We start from the raw sequence: 22,300 nt of genomic DNA on the forward strand, positions 1-22,300 counted from the left end.
TCTCCACTTCCAAATACTTTGAACCATTGCCCTTTTAGATTACAATGCATATCCTCTGCATTATGATAAATCTAGCAATTTAACAAATCATAGTAAATTTTTGATTTGCCAGAAGGTTAGCCAATTTATCCTTATTCAGTCTCACTGCCAGCTCTTTGATATTTTTCATCACACCCATACATACATTCATAATAAATAAATAATATGATATACATACATACACAGATTGGTACAGCGCATAAGAAACGCTTTGGATCATTTGGCAAATGGTTCTTGTGTACGCGACCACACATGCATACATACACAAGTTCCTGAATGGGAAGAGGGGAATATGCGGAGCGCTCACTCCTCGCAGGAAAAATATTAACTATGTAGTGAATTAATTTTCTAGCTCAGAACTGGTTCTATTTCACATATTTCAAGCCCAGACATACCAGGTGCCGTGGCTTGCAGCGCTTTATATACTTTTAAGATTAGTTTTATTTATTTATATAAAAATATTCTATGATATACAAGTTGTTTACAGACTATAGGTAAATAAAAAGTTTATTACTTAAAGCACTAATAATTCCAATAATTACAAAAACATAAGAAAGTAAAAAATTAAAAATAGTAATAGTACAAAAATTAGAAAATTCATATTTCGCTAAAGAAAAGTCAATAGATATACAACTCGAACAACATTTAATTCTCTAAGTGCGCGCGCATAATTTCCAATTACCAACAGAACAAAGGAGTAATACACGTAGGCTTTTTTGGAGAATATTAAAATTAGTACGATCTAAGAAAGGAGAACAATCTAAAGAGCCATTAACAATATTTAACATAAAGAAAAGTGAGAGTACAGTTCTGCTAGCTCCTAAGGTCTTAAGGCTTATTAAAAGCAAGCGAGAGTTATGAACCTACGCCTTTGTTCAAAAAACTCGAAGATCGCTAAGCAAATTTAAGAAAAAACCTTCTGAACTTGCTCGATACGGTTAATATAATTACTGTAATGTGTCTCCAAACGGACGTAGGATATTCCAAATTCGAACGTATGAAATATCTGCAAAGCAGTTGAAGAGTATATGAATTAGAAAACTGCGCACAATTCCGCCCAACAAAACCTAGTTTTGAATAAGATTTCCTCACAATATGGTCGGCATGGCTACTAAATGTGAAATCCGATGCAAAATTAATGCCAAGATGTCTGATCAACAGGATCCAAATAGTAGTGCGAGGGAGCCAAGTTTGGGGAATATGAAACGAGTTCAAACACTATTTCCATTATTTGGTGTCCACAACTGCTGAAGCGTAAGCTGGTGCGTTGTCGTGATGGAAAAGAAAAGTCACTCGACTTTCTCGATTCAAACGAATGCCAAACACAAACAAATAAACCGATCTGGCTGAAATTTGGTGTGTGTTCTTTCAAGAGATGTTACTAACTAAGCATAACCTCGATGTGCTCCAGTAATACCATCTCTTTGACTTTTCAAAGACTTTTCAAACGACCATCGTATTTTTATATATAGATATTCCAAATCCTAGCGGTTGCGCTAGGTGAACAAAAATCAATAGCGCAACTTGCTAGGCAGTACTTCAGTGATTAGATTATTGGGAGTGGAGGAACGAAAATAAAAGCAAAGAGGTAGAATTACCCAAGCCTCGAGATAAACTCGTTCACTCTTTGATTTATCATATTTTAGATTTATTTCTCATGAGGCCTACTACTTTTTCTGTTTAGTAAGGGGGCTGAAATCAAAATGTTCTTTATCGAACTTTATCAAAGGTTCCGCCTATTAGAGGGCCAAATAAGAGAGGCTAGCTGTCTTTTATTCAAATTTGTTGAGGCTTGTGGTCCTTATGCGAAAGATCTTGATGCAATTGCCATGACTATTCTGAGAATTAAATGATCGCCTTTTATTTACTATTTCCTAAACCCATTTATGAGGTACACAGGTTTGCTGGGCGAATGAAATGCCAAGCAAAAAGCTCGACTTGCTGCATATTTAAAAAAGTGGAATATAATGGTTAAACACTCATAAAACAACAAATGCCGTTCAGAAAGCTGTAAATGTACTTTTAAATATTTTTGTTATTTTTAATTAATTTAATAAAAATAATTATATCATAAAAAATAATAAACATTTTAGTAATTTTTAGTGAAAAAAAAGTTTAATAATAGTTTATTATGTAGGTATACACTCCAAATGTTCAAATATGCTTCAAAGAGTTTAAATTATATTCAATAGATATCAGTGGCCGCCTTAGCCGAATGGGTTGGTGCGTGACTACCATTCGGAATTGAGAGGGAGAACGTAGGTTCGAATCTCAGTGAAACACCAAAATTAAGAAAAAGTTTTTTCTAATAGCCGTTGCCCCTCGGCAGGCTCCTAATAAAAAGCATCTGCCTTTCGAAGTCGGCTTGAAACTGTAGGTCTCATTTGTGTAACAACATCAAGACGCACGCTACAAATAGGAGGAGGGGCTCGACCAAACACCCAAAAAAAGTACGCCTATATACATACGCGATTTGTGGGGTGGCAAAAAAATCGCCCATTGCTGTGTGAAAATTATATTCTAGGGATCAAAATAAGAAACTTTGCCGAAGGAACCATACCTCTAAAACGAATTCTGAAGTCCCCCAATTTGGATCGAACTTTTTAGTTTCTTTTCTATAACTCACTTAAATTAATTTTTTCATTTACATATGTTCCGACTAAATAAATTTCTTAAGAGAAAAAATAGATATTAATATAAATAAATGAAAATAAAGAAAAAACATAGCCATTTAGCTGATTTTTTCATGTAAAGGCCATAAATGGTGATATTTTGAAATTGGGGGACATCAGAATTCGTTTCAGAGGTATGGTTCCTTCGGCAAAGTTTCTTATTTTGATCCTTAGAATCCGATTTTCACAGAGCAATGAGCGATTTTTAAATATATATATATATATATATATATATATATATCAATATCTTCAAAAGTTTTAGTTAATAACAACCTTTATTTAGAAGTAAAGATATGAGTATCAAATAAAATGTATTGAGAAGAATGAACAAAGCTTTAGTTTAAATTATTTGCGTATGGTGTAGAGGTGGCAACATCATACGCCTATTTTTTGGAATTTACAAAAATATATTGATTGCAAAAAATTATAGATATGTACATATAACAATGAGAGTGAAGATAATTTTTTCAAGAGGAGTTGCCATTTAGTTAAAATATAATATAAATTAATGATAAAATTTATTTAGAAGCAAGGATATGGCTATCAAACAAAATGTATTGAACATATGATATATATATATATGATATATGATATATATATATATATATATATATATATATATATACTAGCAAACCCGGCCCGCTTCGCTGGGCAAAGACACGGCGGGTCCACGTTTTGGCATATATTTCGAGACCCTAGTCATCAATAGGTATGAAAATTACCCCGTATTAAAGCACTTATCAACAGCTTTCATTTGATACCCATATTGTACATATACAACCAAAGGTTACCCGAGTCCACGTTTTGACCTATATCTCGAGACCCCAGTCACGGAGCGGCATGAAAAATACTCTGTACTAAAGCATGCACCAACAGCTTCAATTTGATATCCATATTGTACAAACACATTCTAGGGTCCACGTTTTGGTCTCTATCTCGAGACCCTAGTCACGGAGCGGCATGAAAAATACTCTGAACTACAGCATTCCCCAACAGCTTCCATTTGATGCCCATATTGTACATACACAACCAAAGGTTACCCGCGTCCACGTTTTGACCTATATCTCGAGGCGTCAGTGACGGAGCGGCATGAAAAATACTCTGTACTAAAGCATTCACCAACAGCTTCAATTTGATATTCATATTGTACAAACACATTCTATGGTCCACGTTTTGGTCTCTATCTCGAGACCCTAATCACGGAGCGGCATGAAAAATACTCTGAACTACAGCAGTCACCAACAGCTTCCATTTGATACTCATATTGTACATATACAACCAAAGGTTACCCGTTACCCCGTATTAAAGCACTTATCAACAGCTTTCATTTGATACCCATATTGTACATATACAACCAAAGGTTACCCGAGTCCACGTTTTGACCTATATCTCGAGACCCCAGTCACGGAGCGGCATGAAAAATACTCTGTACTAAAGCATGCACCAACAGCTTCAATTTGATATCCATATTGTACAAACACATTCTAGGGTCCACGTTTTGGTCTCTATCTCGAGACCCTAGTCACGGAGCGGCATGAAAAATACTCTGAACTACAGCATTCACCAACAGCTTCCATTTGATGCCCATATTGTACATACACAACCAAAGGTTACCCGCGTCCACGTTTTGACCTATATCTCGAGGCCCCAGTCACGGAGCGGCATGAAAAATACTCTGTACTAAAGCATTCACCAACAGCTTCAATTTGATATTCATATTGTACAAACACATTCTATGGTCCACGTTTTGGTCTCTATCTCGAGACCCTAGTCACGGAGCGGCATGAAAAATACTCTGAACTACAGCAGTCACCAACAGCTTCCATTTGATACTCATATTGTACATATACAACCAAAGGTTACCCGCGTCCACGTTTTGACCTATATCTCGAGGCCCCAGTCACGGAGCGGCATGAAAAATACTCTGTACTAAAGCATTCACCAACAGCTTCCAGTTGATATCCATATTGTACAAACACATTCTAGGGTCCACGTTTTGGTCTCTATCTCGAGACCCTAGTCACGGAGCGGCATGAAAAATACTCTGAACTACAGCATTCACCAACAGCTTCCATTTGATACCCATATTGTATATACACATCCGAAGGTTACCCGGGTCCACGTTTTGACCTATAGCTCGAGACCCTTTTTTTTAATAAGAAGTATCCTATTTTACTTCTAACACCTCCAAAAACATGTGTACAAAGTTTCATAATTGTATTAGTAGGGAAATCAAATGAGCTTTTGAGTATTTTTGAACATAAAAGAATCCAATAGAATATTATTTCAAATATTTTAAAGTAAAAAAAGTAGCAACGCAGACCTAAAAAATTAAATTTAATTAAAACCTTCACAATCATAATTTGCGTGATATCACTAAGCTAATACTTAATTCATCTACACTGTAATTTACCAGTCGTGCTTTAAAAGTAAGGTGGCATCGCCATACACAAAAAATTTTAGCTCACGTTTTGTACATTATTTTCAATACATTTTGTTTGATAGCCATATCCTTGCTTCTAAATAAATTTTATCATTAATTTATATTATATTTTAACTAAATGGCAACTCCTCCTGAAAAAATTGTCTTCATTATCTTTACTTTTACATTGTTATATGTACATATCTATAATTTTTTGCAATTAATATATTTTTGTAGTCAATTTCTTAATGTCCGAAAAACAGAGTTGCAACACCATACACAAATAGTTTAAACAAAAGCTTTGTTCATTATTTTCAATACATTTTATTTGATACTCATATCTTTACTTCTAAATAAAGGTTGTTATTAATTAAAACTTTTCTTTTAATTAGATGGCAACGCCTTTTGAATACATTTTCGTATTGAAGATATCTTTACCTTTACATTGATATATGTACATATGTATAGAATTTTAAAATTAATATATTTGTGTAGTCAAATTCTTAATATAAAAAAAAACAAATAAAAACAGGTGGGAATACGAGCTAAAAATATTTTTTTTATTAAAGCATCTTTAAAGATTTTTCATTTAATAAATACAAAAAAATGTAATATCCAACTATGTGTGGTAAATTGTATTTTTGCCATAAAATTCAGGTGGCAACGCTGTCAAAAAAAATGTTTGTAGCAGATTATTTGATTGTAATACTTTTGTCTATTTTTTATGTTATTCACTTTTTTTATACAAACAAATGGCAGCACTCTTACTTTATGCTTTCCTGAAAACCACTAAATATTTAGTTTCTGAAGAACTATTCAAAAAGGGATAGTCATGGCTCGAAATGCTCTAGAAGCTTGCCAAAAGCTAAATTTACTAAAAGATTTCTCTGCAGGGCATGTAAGCATCTACATATGCTCCTTATATATATACATGTCCTTACATGCGCGTACTTATGTGAATATATATGTAAATTTGGACATGTTTGCGCAAATTGATTGCAACGATTTCTCTTTTCATTTTATCTCTGTTTTCTTTGAATTTTTCATTTTCCATTTTTCTAACACAAAAAAATTTCAACAATTTTGACAGATGTCAAGCATGTCAAATACATATTTGTTTAAGGTTGTTGGTGAATTTGGCGGAGGCATGGATGGACTCTTACGAGTTCTTATAGTGCAATTTATTTATATCATACACAGAGTATGCTTGTGAATGTATATGTATGAAAAGTTGCCAGTACATTTGTAGTGGTAAAACAGTTTTCCCTGCAATTTCAAATATTTTGCGCAGATATGCATCAATGGCAGCTGCTAGTACTCCGACTGCTACTGTTGCTGTTGGAGAGTCCTTTGACGTATATTTGATTGGCATGAACGCAAATAAGAGTTGATAAATTCAAAGTGGGATGTTTTAAATGATGACTTAAGATATTCGATATTCAGTTGATAATAAATAAGTTTACCTCCACTTCGTTCTCATCAGTATTACTTACGTGTGCAATTATAGCAATTATTGAGAGAGAGAATAATAATTTATAACCCAATTGAGTTGCACAATTGACTTCAAATTAGTTAAGGAAATACCGTTGTCACTTCATGCTAAGTGAGTGAGGGGTTTCGAATTGTTTCGTTGACGGGAAAGGCCAAATTTTTTATAACCGCACATTAAGTTTGGTGTTCCCAATTGGGTAATTAAACACCCCTCTCAAGTTGTCTTCTTTTTTTTCATTTTTTTTTATCAATAGCTGAAACTATAATTAGTAATCGATGAAAGTTCCAATAACTTTTCGAGTTTTTCAAATGTGACAAAAAAAGGGGTTTTCTTTAGAAAACGATAAAATACTTTTTTCGAATACAATTTTTTTTAAGAATTTATTATCCAAAAAAAAAAAAACACAAACATAAAAATGTTGTAAATGTATCTAAAACTTTTTTTTAAATTTAAAAAATTTATTTTATTCTAAAACAAAAAGACAAAAATTTATAAAAAAATTTAGGTTTTTTTCTAAAAAACTTGTTCCAAATTTAAAAAATATATTTTATTCTAAAAAATTAAATGAAAAATGCATAAAAATGGTTAAAATAACCTAAAATAGTTTCCTTAAAAAATTCTCCACCATAATTTTCAACATTGAATAAATCTTTAACTAATAAACGGAAGCATTTCATCAAACATTTAAGAAAAATATTATTTTTTAATAGATATTACAGGTAGAGTCATCCTCAACGTGCGAAAATGTATCCCATTCAGAAGCGGCTTCTGCATTTATCCGGTTGTTAATGGTGAATTTTCCAAAAACAGATTTACAAAATATATGCGGAAAATTGTTGTGTACTAACATCAAAATACAGCGATTTTAAAAGCCAACTAACTCAATAAATATTGTACTTAGTTCGTGAACTGGTGATGCAAGCAGTCAGACTAGTTCTAAAGTGTCTACAAATGGACCAGTTGCAAATGGATCAGTTAGAGCTATATGCAAAAGAAATATATAATTTTTTACTACAAGTTCTTCAGCAAATAAAGATGCACACAATGTGAATTAGAAATATTGTTGAAGGCAGCTATCTGACAATGCTCCGAGGTCTAGAAAACCACAACTCTTAGTTTTGATAGACGGGCTAAGCACGCATATTATTTCGAGTGCTTTTCCCAACAGTTCTATGTGACATTTTGAGGTACCCACTTCTTACATTGCGAAACAAAGATTTAGGCATCTGCGCTCTCATTGCTTCATCTAAGGGAATAACAAGTTTCGCTCTCACACGCCTGCTGAATTCGATCATCAGCACGAAGTGGGTAGCACAAGCGGAAATGAGTATCATTCTTTGCTCTACCCTTCTTATTACTCTTTCCTGCTTCTTCTTTCTACTTTCCAGGGTACCACAAAGAACGAAATAAGAACTCTTGTTAAGGTGAGACCTCCCATTGTAGGGGGGAATCATCTGACTATCTTCTTCCTTTTTAGCATGACAGTTCTGAGTGGATCACTGCATCCGCAAACGTAGGAAGAGGATTTGTCGATCCGCTACTAAGCGCGACTAGTTTCCCACGTTCATCTCTTTGAGATCGTCGATATTTTTTTGATCGGCCGCCAGTTCGTTTCTCATACGGTTTTTTTTTTGTAGGCTCGTTTTTGTGCTCTTTGTTCTGGCATTGTTTCCACGTGTCTAAACCAGCGTATTCGTTGGGCTTTTAGGTGTTTTGTGATTTTTTGCCATGGGATTATGTCGTATCCAGTACTGATTGGACCATACATACATAAATAATATTTATATACATATTTTTTTTTAGTTTTCTAACTTTATTTAGCTTAAATCTTTGTATTCTTACTTTAGTTCTATTTGGTTTTTGTAATTTTTTTTTTAATTTTCTTCGTAATTACGTTGACTTGGCTAACTATTGAGCGATTCCATTAAGAGTGATTCATTTTTTGAAAATTGGTTTCGTTGTCTAACAAGAAGTAAACTATAAGAATAATAATGTACAGCGTTTTTTAAAATGTAATATCTTCTATTCCTTTTAACATTTTTATAACTTATTTCAATTTTTTTAACAATATTTCTTTAAAAAAATTGTATCGTTCAGAAAGTTAAGAAAATTCTACTATTGAAACTTACATTGATTACTGAGTATAGTCTCAAGCATTGATGAAAAAGTAAGAAAAACATTTGAGGTGTGTTACATTACCTGTTTTTTTTCTTTTTTAAAAAGCGTCACAAGCAATTTTTTCCAAGAATTAAAACATCTTTTAATATTTCCTACATTTCTCCCAAAATGTGTTGCAAAACTAAAAGCAAACATTTTTTTTTCTGCAAAAATTTAAATTTTTTTAGACAGACTTCCAGATTTTTTTTTCAAAATTTTAAACAAATATATTTTATTCTAAAAAATTAAGAGAAAACTTCATAAAAAAAATAAAATTGCATTCTAAAAAAATTCTAAAATTTTCCAAATTTTCTTTTTAAGAACTAAATTTTTTTTTTCTGAAAGAATTCAAATTTTTTTCCAATTTTTAACAAATATATTTTATTCTAAAAAATTAAGAGAAAACTCAATAAAATAAAATGAATACGGGGTGCTCTGCCAATATCTATGCGCAAGCTATAGCTTCGGTCAGCTGTCGTTGAAAAAAAGCTGGGTAATGAGTCATAAGCTGTTTAAGAGCACGCAGATCTACGAGAAAGAAAGAAGATTTTAAAGCATATAATATGCTTTCCTCGTTTCGAGTCACTGCAGTGATTGAACTGTATCTCTGTGAGAAGGCTCCAAAATCGGCAGCAGTCCGTCTTCGTGTATCTGCGTGAAGCAAGTTCAGGGTTACTAAGGCTTTAAAATTTACAAAAAAAGAGTTAAAAGCCCATTTAAGTGGCCCCACAACTTGATGCATGTGCAAGCTGCCTCGTGTCTATGGCTCTCAGCATCCCGTGGTCAATAGCAAGTCACCACGGCATTTTTAAATAGCAAATATGTGCAACCTTCCATCTCCTATTTTAGACTACATTTTCTCTTGTTGATATATTATAGTAACATTAACAAAATTTATGGCCAGCCCTCGCTGCAGGCACACCACCACCAAACTGCCCGCAGTGAAATAGTGAGCAATAAAGTCAGGTCAGGAAAAAGAGAAACAATGGCAATACCAACGAGTACAAAATCACATTAAAGTACAGTAACTATTGTTTTGCATCATTAAGGATCTTTACGGTGTTACTAGCAGTATTTATGTACGTATATGTGTCTGTGTGCGTGTATCAACTTTAACAGCATTCATAAATTTTAGCCAACTTTACTTGCATGCAACGGGGGGTTTGTAGTTTTCCATTTTCCATTCAACCAAACAAATGTTCCCTCTCTTCCTTACCCAACCCCACATTCTTTCGCCTATTACAAGCATCTTCAACGCACTCTTTGCTTCTCTCTCTCTCTCGCTTCGACTCACAGCGAAATATTTATTGTTGCTGCTTACTGTATTGCCGCACTAGCAAACTCAACTAGAAATTACCACTTTTCATCGGGAATTTATGTTAATTACTGGTAATGTTAAATACCCGCACAACTTGCCGCATCGCTTACCGCGACAAATCCGCTCCACTCATTAACATCATTTACTGCGTACTTGGTGGCGCCGTCGACTCATCATTGTGCTGCGTGTATACGCGATACTGTCGCTTGTTTTTGTAAGTGTACGTAAGTAAGCGTGTGCGTGCGTGTGTGCGTATCTCCACTTAATTACACCAATTTAAAGGCAAATTTGTCGGCGCCGGATGTATAGTTGCGCAATTTACAAGATTCCCAGGGAAGTCGTGTTGATTTAATTTGGTAATATCCTTATAAAGGTCAGTCCTGTGGCAGGTAAAATCCAAAACTTGTGTTACTTTATTTAAGTATATATAAGTAAATTAAAAAAGTAAGTATAAAGTAAATTAAAAACTAAAAAAAATGTGCGTGTAATGAACTTAATTGCACATTTAACTTAAAAAAGTGAAATGATGCTGTTTGAGCAAGTTGTTCACCACCCTGGACAAACAGAGGAGACAATGAAAATGATGTTTCCTTTGATTTATATGGATTGCGGCACGTCGATCGGGGTTTTGGGCACAGGGCTACGTTTAAAAGATTGTTGGAGCAGTACTCACTATTTTTGGTTCCTAAAAAAAACCTTTTACCTGGAATCCTCTTGGAATATAGTATATTGTTAGCTAGTTCAGGACTGCATCCAATATGCAGCAAACAGTCGTCATCTTGAAACAACTGAAATCCGGACTAGTCTCGCGCATCTGTTTTCGTAACTAGAATGTTGACAAAACAATAATAAGCTCAGTTTAGACGTATATCACTCGTCTTTCAATCGTAAGTCTTATGAATCCGTAAAGTGACTCGATAATTTGCGAAAAGTGCCACAAACTAAAATCGGGATCTGCAGTGCCAAACAAGCAGCTCTAAAGGCCTTAGAAAGCATTCGCACGCCTTTCAAACTAATTCTCTAATGTAAGTTGAGACTAAACTACATATATCATATGATGGAATGAGTTTAAAACTCTCATGCATGCTGGGACACTTTGTTGTTCAAGGCAACGCACTGCCTGATGAATTGACGAACTGCGATTCATTCGAGCGTCGAGGTAGACCAGAGTCAATTTTCAGTTCAAGTATAGTGGGAAGAATCGGGTATATGAAGATTCTGTGGAATAAATCACATGAGAGCCGTTGATTCAGTAATGACTCAGACAAAACAAACAAAGTCATAACAGCAGGATAGCAAAATTCCTTCGCAGACAGAGAAGGTCTCATAAGACTAATTACGTTGCATTAACGGTGGGGACGACATATGATCCCCATCGACAATATCGACGATCCACTCTGTATATTTTGTTTAAAGGACGAACAATTTTCTGATCTGATATACTGTGAATGGGTGAGTTATGAACTATTGTACATACATACATTGTATTTTGCTCGACAAATACCTGAGATGCTTAAAAAATCTACCCAACTCTTCTCTCTTTCTCTCTCTCTCTCTCTCTCTCTCTCTCTCTGTTGGTCTTAAATATAACGGGCCGTGCAAGTTCAAGCAGCAGAAATCTGTGGTGCACGATTCTATGTCAAGTGATCCACGGATTTTTGACATTGTCGTAAATTTTTCTGAAAAAATGGGGGATTGGTTTATTTGTAGACTTGAATGTAATAAGGTGTAAACCGAAATAATTTTCAAAAAAATTTTAATGTTAAAATTTATTCAAGGTTCAAAATTTTTGTATAGATTTATGGCAGTGAAATATTGTAGGTTCTTTTTAACTTTTTTATAACTTTTATTTTTTATAATATAATTGTTTATAATATAGATAGATAGATAGATTTTTCTTTATTATGATGACGTATATAAGTACAGGGTGGCTGATGAATTTTGCTACATTAAGAAACTCAAATAACTTTTTTTTTAGTGTATGGAATTCATTTATTTTTTTTTCAAGTTGAAGGTCATTAAATTTTATTAAATTAAAATTAAATTAAATTAAAAATTTCGACCAAAACACTAGGCGCCAAGGAAATATAACGCCAAAAAGTATGCAGCAAAAATAAATTTCCTACAAGTTTGCACCAACAAACAAGCGCCAAAAAGTAGGCAGTGTTATTTCTCACTAGAAATTAGCAACCACAGGAAAAACTCAGCAAAAATAGCCTAAAGGGGGGAGATACATGTAAAATGTTGAAAAAAAAAAATTTTTTTTTTCCCCATAATATGTTAGTATAGACCTTTCAGAATATGTTACCAAATTTTTAGAACATAATTTTCAGTATTTCTCATATTATAGAGCATAAACCGTGACAACTCTATTCTTTGCCTTCGAGCGCTGGGAGGGTTATACTTCAGCGGCCGACTCTTTTACCTGTCTCTTAAATTCCGTTTCCTTTTAACCTTTCTATTGGTAAAAATGTGACTAGGCAAATGTTTCAAAATACTTTCATTAACAAATTCCAAGCATTAGACATTTTCGAAGCTGCTGAAGCGTATATTAGTTCCGGCCAAAACCCGTGTTGCTCTTAGAGATTCTGTGTTTCTGTTAGTTTTGTTCAGTCAAATTTTGGACCTCATCCTGTACGTAACGATTTTGAAATCAAATAAATATAAAAATGAATTCGTATCCTAAAGGAGATAAAGATTCATCAAAGCGGTCACGACGCCCGTCAAAACGTAAATTTCAGGGAAATCAGTATTCTAAACGTGCTGAAGCCGATCAATCGAGTGCTAGTGCCAGAAAATTATCTAGTTCTACTAGTGAGGGTATTCATTACAACAATACGCATTGTTATAAGTTTATTGAGTTTTTTACGGTGTTTACTGCGTTATCAGAACTTGTTGTGTGTCGCGAGTGTAATCAGACAGTGAAATTTGAGGAAGCTGGCAATCGCGGATTGGGTTTTAAAATTGTTTTATTATGTCGTTGCGGTCGTAGAGATATCAACTCAGGGCCATTTATTAATAATGGATTTGAAATGAACCGTAGGATTGTATTTGTCATGCGTCTTTTGGGCGTCGCCAGAGAGGGGATTAATATCTTTTGTAATTTTATGGACATGTGTGACGGCTTGAGTGAAACTGCATATAATAACATTGTTGTGCATTTACATAACGCCTCACAATCCGTATTTGAATCGTGCTGTAAAAAAGCTGTAGAGGAAGAAAAAGTAGAAAATGGAAAACATGGCAGGCCAGCTACAGATTTAAAAGTATCAGGGGATGGCTCATGGAAAAAACGTGGCTTCAAATCTTTATACGGTGTAACAACGCTCATTGGGTACTACAGTGGTAAGGTTATTGATCTAATAGTGAAATCTAGCTATTGTTTAGGGTGTACATTATGGAAAAATAGAGAAGGTACTGCAGAACATAATGAATGGTATGAAGAACACCAGCCAGACTGTCAAGAGAATCACCAAGGTTCTGCGGGGGCAATGGAAGTCGAATCGATCAAAGAAATGTTTGTGAGATCGGAAAAACTTTTTGGCGTGAAGTACGGCAATTACATAGGAGATGGAGATTCAAAGACATTTAAAGGAATTCTCGATGTAAATCCATATGGCGACGATTTTCCGGTAGTAAAAAGTGAGTGTATTGGCCACGTGCAAAAGAGGATGGGTACTCGCCTCCGAAAAGTTACGAAAGATTATAAACTCGGAGGAAAAGGCAAGTTGACGCAAGCTCTCATCAATAAATTATCAGTATACTACGGGCTTGCTATTCGTAGGAATGTAAACAACCTCGAGGATATGAAAAAGGCTGTAATGGCCACCTACTATCATATGTGCTCTACGGATTACGAACCAAAACATGAGTACTGTCCACCTGGTCCCGACAGCTGGTGCAAATGGCAAAAAGCCCAAGCTTCGAAAGAAGATTTTAAACATCCTGCACCACTACATCCAGATATCCAGAAGCATGTAGAGCCAATATTTTTAGATTTATCGCGAGATGACTTGCTTAAAAGATGTTTGGGTGGTCATACGCAAAATGCAAATGAGAGTTTCAACTCTACCGTTTGGCGTCTCGCTCCAAAACACCTACATTCGGGGTCAAAAATCATTGAAATGGTCTCGTACATTGCTGCTGGATTATTCAATGAAGGATACACATCAATACTACAAATAATGAATTGCTCAGATATAATAGTAGGCCGGCAATGTAACTCATACGCCAAAAAAATGGACGAACAGAGAGTGACCCGAGAAAATCGCCGCAGCTCATTAGCCTCTAAAGAATCTCGTCAAGCACATCAACAGCAACTAATTGAACAAAATGAGTTGTACGAAGCTTCAGAAGGATTGTTATATGGCGCTGGAATTGCTGATTAGTCAGTAAGCCACTATAATCATTGAATTTTCATGCACTTAAACTTTAATGCCTTTTTCTCAAAACTACATTTTTTAAATCGGCGGACACGATAACTCAAAAAGTTATTGACCGATCTTCCTGAAATTTTGCACACATCTTTCTAATGATATTAGTTTCTATGTGAACCTACAAGTTTCCAAAAATTTTTTGAGAAAATAATTTTTTTAGAGCAAAACAACATGAAAAATTAGGGCCAAAATTCATTTTATTTTTTTTAAGCGTTGTATTTCGTGAATTTTTAATTTTTTTTAATTTTTTTAGGTTCACCGACAAATTATGACATTAATAAACACAAAAATGTTTGTTTTTTGGTTTTCAGATCACTAGAAACGATGCTAGAATGCCCGCCGATTAAAAAGCCTCGCTCCGACCTTCAAAGGAAGAATTTCACGTATACCCGCCATTTTAAATTATTATAATCAAAACATTTTTTTTTTTGTATTATTTTAATATTTAAACAAAATACATGCCAATTTTTAAAAAAATATAATGACTCTTTAATAAAAAAAATAAATCACAAACATCAAGGAAAATTTAAGCATTTACATGTATCTCCCCCCTAAAGTGTATCTAAGATACAGGGTGGCTGATGAATTTTGCTACATTAAGAAACTCAAATAACTTTTTTTTTTAGTGTATGGAATTCATTAATTTTTTTTTTCAAGTTGAAGGTCATTAAATTTTATTAAATGTAGCTTAACTAGTTTTAAAAATAATTGAATTTAAATGCCCCCCATGCTCGTTGACACAAGTGCGGCATCTTAGTAAAAAGTTGTTCATTGCTGCTTTGAGAGTTGCGACAGGAATAGCCGCAATTGTTGCCCGAATGGATTGTTTTAGTTCATCCAAATTTGTTGGCTTTGTTTTATAAACTTCTTGTTTACATAAACCCCACAAGAAAAAGTCAGGTGCAGTAAGGTCAGGCGATCTGGGGGGCCAACGAAATTCGGAGTTTCTTGAAATCAGTTTATTGGGAAATTTTCGTCGCAACTCTGTCATAACAGTCTGGGCTATGTGAGACGTTGCCCCATCTTGTTGAAACCACACAGAGTTGAAAGGAATTCTCTTTCGGCGTAGTTCTGGATAGAAAAATTCTTTCAGCATTTTCAAATAACGGTCTCCAGTAACCGTAACGGTGTGACCATTTTCTTCAAAAAAATAAGGCCCGACAATACAGCGTGAAGAAACCGCACACCACACTGTCACGCGAAGAGGATGCAATTCCGTCTCGTGGAGTATCTGTGGGTTAGAAGTACTCCATATTCGACAATTTTGTTTGTTCACATTGCCGTTTAAATCGAAATGGGCCTCATCAGACATGAAAAGGCAGTTTAACATGTTTTGGTCTTCTTCCACCATTTGCAGGATCTTCTGGCAAAATTCCAAGCGAATTGGCAAGTCTGCTGCATTCAGTTTGTTAACCATTTGAATTTTGTAGGGAAATAAGTCTAAATCTTTGTCCATTATTGTTTGCAAAGACTGTCGGCTAACACCAAGTTGAGCAGATAAGCTTCTTGTTGAAACCCTTGGATTGCTTTGTATAGCTGCAGCTACAGCAGCGATCGTTTCCTCCGTCCGAACTGGTGGGTTTCGATGATAAGGCCTTCTTGCGACTGTTCTTTGCTCAGTAAAATTATTCACCAGTCTCATTATGGTCCATCTGCTCGGGGGATCGCCGCCAAACATCCGCCTGTACTCTCTCTGTACCAAAACTACGGACTCCAGTGCGTGATAGCGGCGGACTATCCAAATTCTTGTTTGCGTGTCCCAGTTATCCATAAATTTTAAAGATCAACAAAAATGGAGCAGATAACTTAAAAAGAAAAAAAGTTATTCAATTTTTTTTTGGCAGCGGCTTTCATTAGCCACCCTGTATCTTAAAAACTATTTATTAAAGAATAGTCATCTATCTGAAACGCACAATTAAATAGACATTGAATACCAAATTCGTTCCAAAATAATTTGCTCAAAGCTTAATTATATTCGTTTATAATTAACTAACCATATTGTAAAGCAGTTTGAACTATTCCATCCGCCCGAAACAATTCCATTCAATCTCTGATTAACTTATATATATATTTATTCCTTTTACTCCATAGTGAAGCATAGGGCTACAACAAAACTCTTAAATCTGTCCCTGTCCAATGACATTCTTTTAATTTCATTCCAGTTCATTTCACTTAATGTTATCTCCTTCTCTAGCTGTCTTCTCCAAGTATGCGCTGGGCGTCCCCTTCTGCGTGATCCCTGTGGGTTCCATTCAATGGCTTGCCTCGTGATATCTTGTGCGGGTTTTCTGAGCGTATGGCCGATCCAGTTCCACTTTCTTTTCAGAATATTTGTTTTGATGAGCGTATGGTTCGTCAGCTCCCACAGTCTGTCGTTGGTTATAGTTTCTGGCCACCTTATCTTTAGTATACGCCTAAGGCAGCGATTTGTAAAAGATTGCATGCGTTGTATTAGCCGTGGCGCAGCATTCCATGTTTCACATCCGTATAGTAAAACGGATATGACGTTGGAATTAAATATTTTTAGTTTGGTGCCACGCGACAAGAATGAGGAGCTCCAGATGTTTTTCAATTGACCGAATGCTTGCAGCGACTTATTTATTCTGTTTTCGATGTCTTCCGCACAGCCGCCAGAGGTTGAGATAATGCATCCTAGGTAGCAGAAACTTTGAACTTCCTCTAAAGGTGTTGAGTTTAGTAGGAATGGGCGCGTGTTGTTTGCATTTATGCGCATGGCCTTGGTTTTAGAAACATTGATGTTGAGTCCCACTTTCGATGCCAGTGTCGATATCGATTTGAGTTTTCGTGCCATGTCGTCGTAGTTGTGCGCAAGGATGCAAATATCGTCGGCGTAATCGAGGTCGTTTAAGGATCCACGAAGACCCCATGTGATGCCTCTCTGATTAGCAAGAGCCTGACCTAAAATGGCGTCAAGGACAATGTTAAAGAGAGTTGGAGAGAGCGGGCAACCTTGTTTTACTCCAGCTTTAACAATTATTGGCTCGCTTAGCTGTCCTTCATGTAGGATTCGGCAGCGTGCGTCCGTATATAAGTTTATAATGAGATTAATCATTCTTTCGGGAATGCCTTTACATCGGAGCGCGGCCCAAATAGCGTCGTGACGAAGAGTATCGAATGCCTTAGCAAAGTCGATAAATATTAAATAAAGCGGTGACCGATATTCCACGCTTTGCTCCACTATTACCCGAAGGCTGTTTACGTGGTCAACACATGATCGGCGTGGCCTGAAGCCCGCTTGTTCTTCACGGAATATTGATGTCGAGTAAGCTTCGTGGATTCGTTTATTTATAATATGGGCAATGATTTTATTAACGCTGCATATAAGTGTAATTCCTCTCCAATTAGTACATTGCGAGAGATCGCCTTTTTTTGGAATTTTTATTATAACTCCTTCCTTAAGCTCGCCTGGAAGGTGCCCGTCTGACCAGAAGCGTTCGATGATAGGTTGAACGAGCTTAGCGCTAGTAATTGGGTCTGCCTTTAATAGTTCTGGTGCGACGTTATCAATGCCAGGCGCCTTATTGGCTTTTAATGTTGTTATTGCATCTGCATCTGCATTGCCCCTCCATGAAAGAAATTGCAGATTAACTTAATCTTGATCTAAATAGAATTGCCCAAAGTACTGATATATGATTTGTTTCAGAATAATCCATCTTCCTATTAAGTGTGCTATGTTTTCTAATTCGTTTAAGTTAGACAGAGAGCAGCTTAAATTGTTGTTTTTATTTTATTTTATATGTAAGTACAACAATATATACAATATATATATAATAATTTTTAACCATTTTTGGGAAAAGATATTTTTGATTAATTTTCTAAAAACACTTTTCCTCCCACTTGTTCCTAATTTTTCGTTACTAGCTGAAACTATGTTCAACAATTGTTGAAAGCTTATTACAAATATCATAAACAATTTTTTCCCCCAAAAATTTTTAACGAAAGAAAAAAAACAAGTTTCAAACAAATTCTTGTTAAAGGGTATATTTTATACTAAAAATTAAAAAAAAAAAAATTATAAGAATCATAAAAAAAGGTTGAGATATTTCACTTTAAACAAAACTATAATATTCCAAATTTATTACTTGCCAAATTATTAAATTTTTTCAGTTGCATACACATTTTGTTGGTACCATTTTTTAAAAACACTCTGGCATTCCGATTTTTTCTTATCATTTCCATTAATAGCTGCAACTATGGTCAGAAATCTCTGAAAGTTCATTAAAGTTCATTACAAATGACACACACAAATTGTTTCACGAAAATTGTTTAGCAGAAAATAAAAAATTTATAAAAATATTGAAACGAACAAAAGATATTTACGTTACAAATTTTATACTAAAATTTTTAACATTAAACAAATCTGAAAATGATAAAATTTTTTAAGTCGCATAAGCAATTTTTTCTGTTCTTTTTTAAAAACACTCATCCTCAGATCTCTTTTCTTATTTTTTTTTTCATTAACAGCTGAAGCTATGCTGAGAAATCTCTGAAGGTTTATCAATAGCTCGCGTAGGAGTAGTTTTGAGGGATTTAGGATATGTATATAAAAGAATTACAAACATAAATTCCACAGAAAATAATTTTTTATTAATAACCATAATATTACAGTACCCGGCATCCGTTGCTATGCCTCGTTGAATAAAATTAAAACGACCAATCAGAAAAATGTCAAGCAAAATTATTTTTAATAATTTTCTATCTCAAACCGTTTTTTAACTTTGCATTTGGGTCATAGTTGAACAGCTTATGCGGATTATGAAGTCGAGAGTGTGCTACAAATAGTGGGAAATAGGAAAAACTAAGATTTTTTAGATTAAATTTAAGCAAATATTCGATTATTAGTGATTAATGAGAGTGGTGGCGCGGCCTGGGGGCTGTGGGAAGGGAGTTCCATCATAAAAACATGCCTATAACCTTCATTGGGAGAAAATATGAATGCATAAAAATTTGTACGTCATTTGGTGTTGTCGTTTCGTAGTGATGCACGGACAACGTACAGACATTCACCTTTATAGTATAGATTACACAGAAAAATTGTATTCGCAAAAATAATAAATAAAAAATACTTTTTCCCCAAAAACTTTTAGCAAAAAAGTACAATAAAAAATTTTAAAAATGATAAAAAGAACCGAAGATATTTCACATTAAAAAGTTCTATATCTAAAATACTCAATATTAAAACACATTTCAAAATTATTTAATTTTTTTTTTTTAATTTTCTTGGTTGTATAAAAATGTTTTGTGACCTTTTTATAAAAACACTCGCCCAAAAGCTCTTTCATTTTGTTTTTCTTTAATAGCTAAAGCTGTGCTCAGCAATCGTTAAAAGTTTTTCAGAAATGATGTACAAAAATATTTTTCTCAAAAGTGGTTAACAAAAAAATTAAAAAAAATGCAACACAAACTTTGTTTAATGACAGTATTTTAGCCTGAAAATTAAAAAAAAAATTATAAAAATTAAAAAAAACCCCCAATAATATTTCACTTTTTTGTGAAAATGTTCAACATTAAACAAACCTATAAATTACTAAATTTTATTCAAAATTATCCCTGGTATTAAATTTCAAAATTTACAAAATCTAATTTTATCAGATTTTTTTCTAATTTTGTTTTTCAAAAATAGCTGAAACTGCTCAGAAATCCCTGTAAGTTTATTAAAAATTACACACAAAAATTTGTTTCCCGAAAATGTTTAAGAAAAAAATATTTTTTTTGATAAAAAGAAGCAAAGGTATTTTACTTTGAAAAATTCTATACCAGAAAGTTTGACATTAATCAAATCTCAATATTATTTAATAGTTTTTGTAAAATTTACTCAGTTGTATAAAAATCCAAACAAGATTTTCTTATATGACAGTACTTATATCCATTTTTATAATGACAGTAATTTATAAAAATGTTAAAAAAATAAAAATATTTCACTTTAAGAACTCTTTACTAAAATGTTCTTGAACATCGTAAAAAAATTTAAAGCAATCTAATGCGACTCTTAAAAAAAAAAAAAAAAAAACACCAGCAGCTACTTGTTGTTATTATATTATTAGTAGATGGAATATATCGAAATGATGCAGAACCTACCAACAACTATTGCATGGCATTTGCCGAATTGACTTAGCGACATTTGGCAAGCAGTGAGTGGCATTATTTCTTGTTGCTCTGTGGCAATGTCAAGGCTGAAAGCCAAAAGCTAAAAGTCGAAAGCCGGCAGCTTTAACTAGAGAGTGGGGCAATTGAAATCTCCTATCTATTCGCCGTGAAAAATTCCGTATTTGTTTATTTGACAAAGAAGGTCGTAAATTCACATGAATCCCAACAGGTCAAAGCTAATGGATTTGAACTTGTATATATGTAAGAAAATAAATTTTAAAATATGTTATGAAGAAATTGCATTTGCTTCAAGTCGATTTACAGCCAGCATAATTAGGCTTGCGATATATGAAATATCAACTGCGCGCATTTTCGCTTTTAGCACACACACATCCATGCATTTGTCTGCATGCAAATATGCAACTTATTACTTACAGCTACTCTTTCTTCCTTTATTTATGCCTCCACTTTGCACATATACAGTCATTTACTTACTGATTTGTCTTGCTACATTTCCATATTACTCCCATTCTCTTTTTGCTCACGTTTTCCAGCCTCGTGAGCGCATACATACATACATACATATGTTCGTGATTATGTGCTTCGCTATGCTCGCGCGCTGTGTGTGTTGTTGACAATTGCGCTTGAATGTTTTTGCATCGACGACTACGTTTATACGGTGGCAACATATGCGCTTGATTGATTTTACATGCCACAAAATGGTGGGCGGAGGAGGGATGTATGTTCTACAAAATTTGCACATGCCCGTATTTCTCCAGCTCCTTTACCCTATTTTTACTCATTCACAGCCATTTACTGTCACTTAAAATTTTGCAATTTTCAATTTACAACCACTCACTTGCCGCTCTTGTCGCTCGCGTCGCTTGTGCCACATTGTGCTAGCTTGCCACAGGCCATGTGTCGCATGACATAAGCACACAAGCCATATTAGGTCAAAAAATGTACGAGTATATCTGCCAGTTTTATTTTATTTATTTATTTGATTCTAATTTATAGCCTGTAATGCGCAACAAAGTACAGTGGACAAATAACACTAAATAGCTGGAGAAAAGACTCTGATTTGTGTTTATACGGGTCTTAGAACTCATAGTGAACTTATTACCTAGAGAACAAATTTTATAATTAAGAGGCATACCTTTATAAAGGGTTTTCCAATAACAGGTGTTATGAATGAATGGATTGCGCTATCGAGAGATGATTAACGAGTTTTAATGGCCGTAATTGGATGGTATTGATCTGGACAACGTATATTTTCAACAAGCAACGAAACCATTGATCTTTTATGGGAAAAGTTTCCGGACCGTGTTATCTCTCGAAGAGGTGATCACAATTGGCCATCGAGATCTTGTGATTTAACACCTTGTGACTTTTTTCTTTGGGGCTACGTGAAAGAGAAGGTCTACGCCAACAGCCCAGGGTCGTACCAACACCTCAAAGATGAAATTCGTGAGGCTATCGAGGACATAGGGCAGCCACTTTGCAATTCGGTTATGGAAAATTTCATGAAAAGGATATTGTCCTGTAAGCGTGGTCGTGGTGGTAATTTGCCTGATGTTATTTTCCACTATTAACGACATACCTTCCTCTTTATAATGAAATAAACATCCGATCAGTTATATTTAAAAATATCATTTT

This window comes from Anastrepha obliqua, chromosome 1 (assembly GCF_027943255.1).
Source record: "Anastrepha obliqua isolate idAnaObli1 chromosome 1, idAnaObli1_1.0, whole genome shotgun sequence".
NCBI classification, from domain to species: domain Eukaryota; kingdom Metazoa; phylum Arthropoda; class Insecta; order Diptera; family Tephritidae; genus Anastrepha; species Anastrepha obliqua.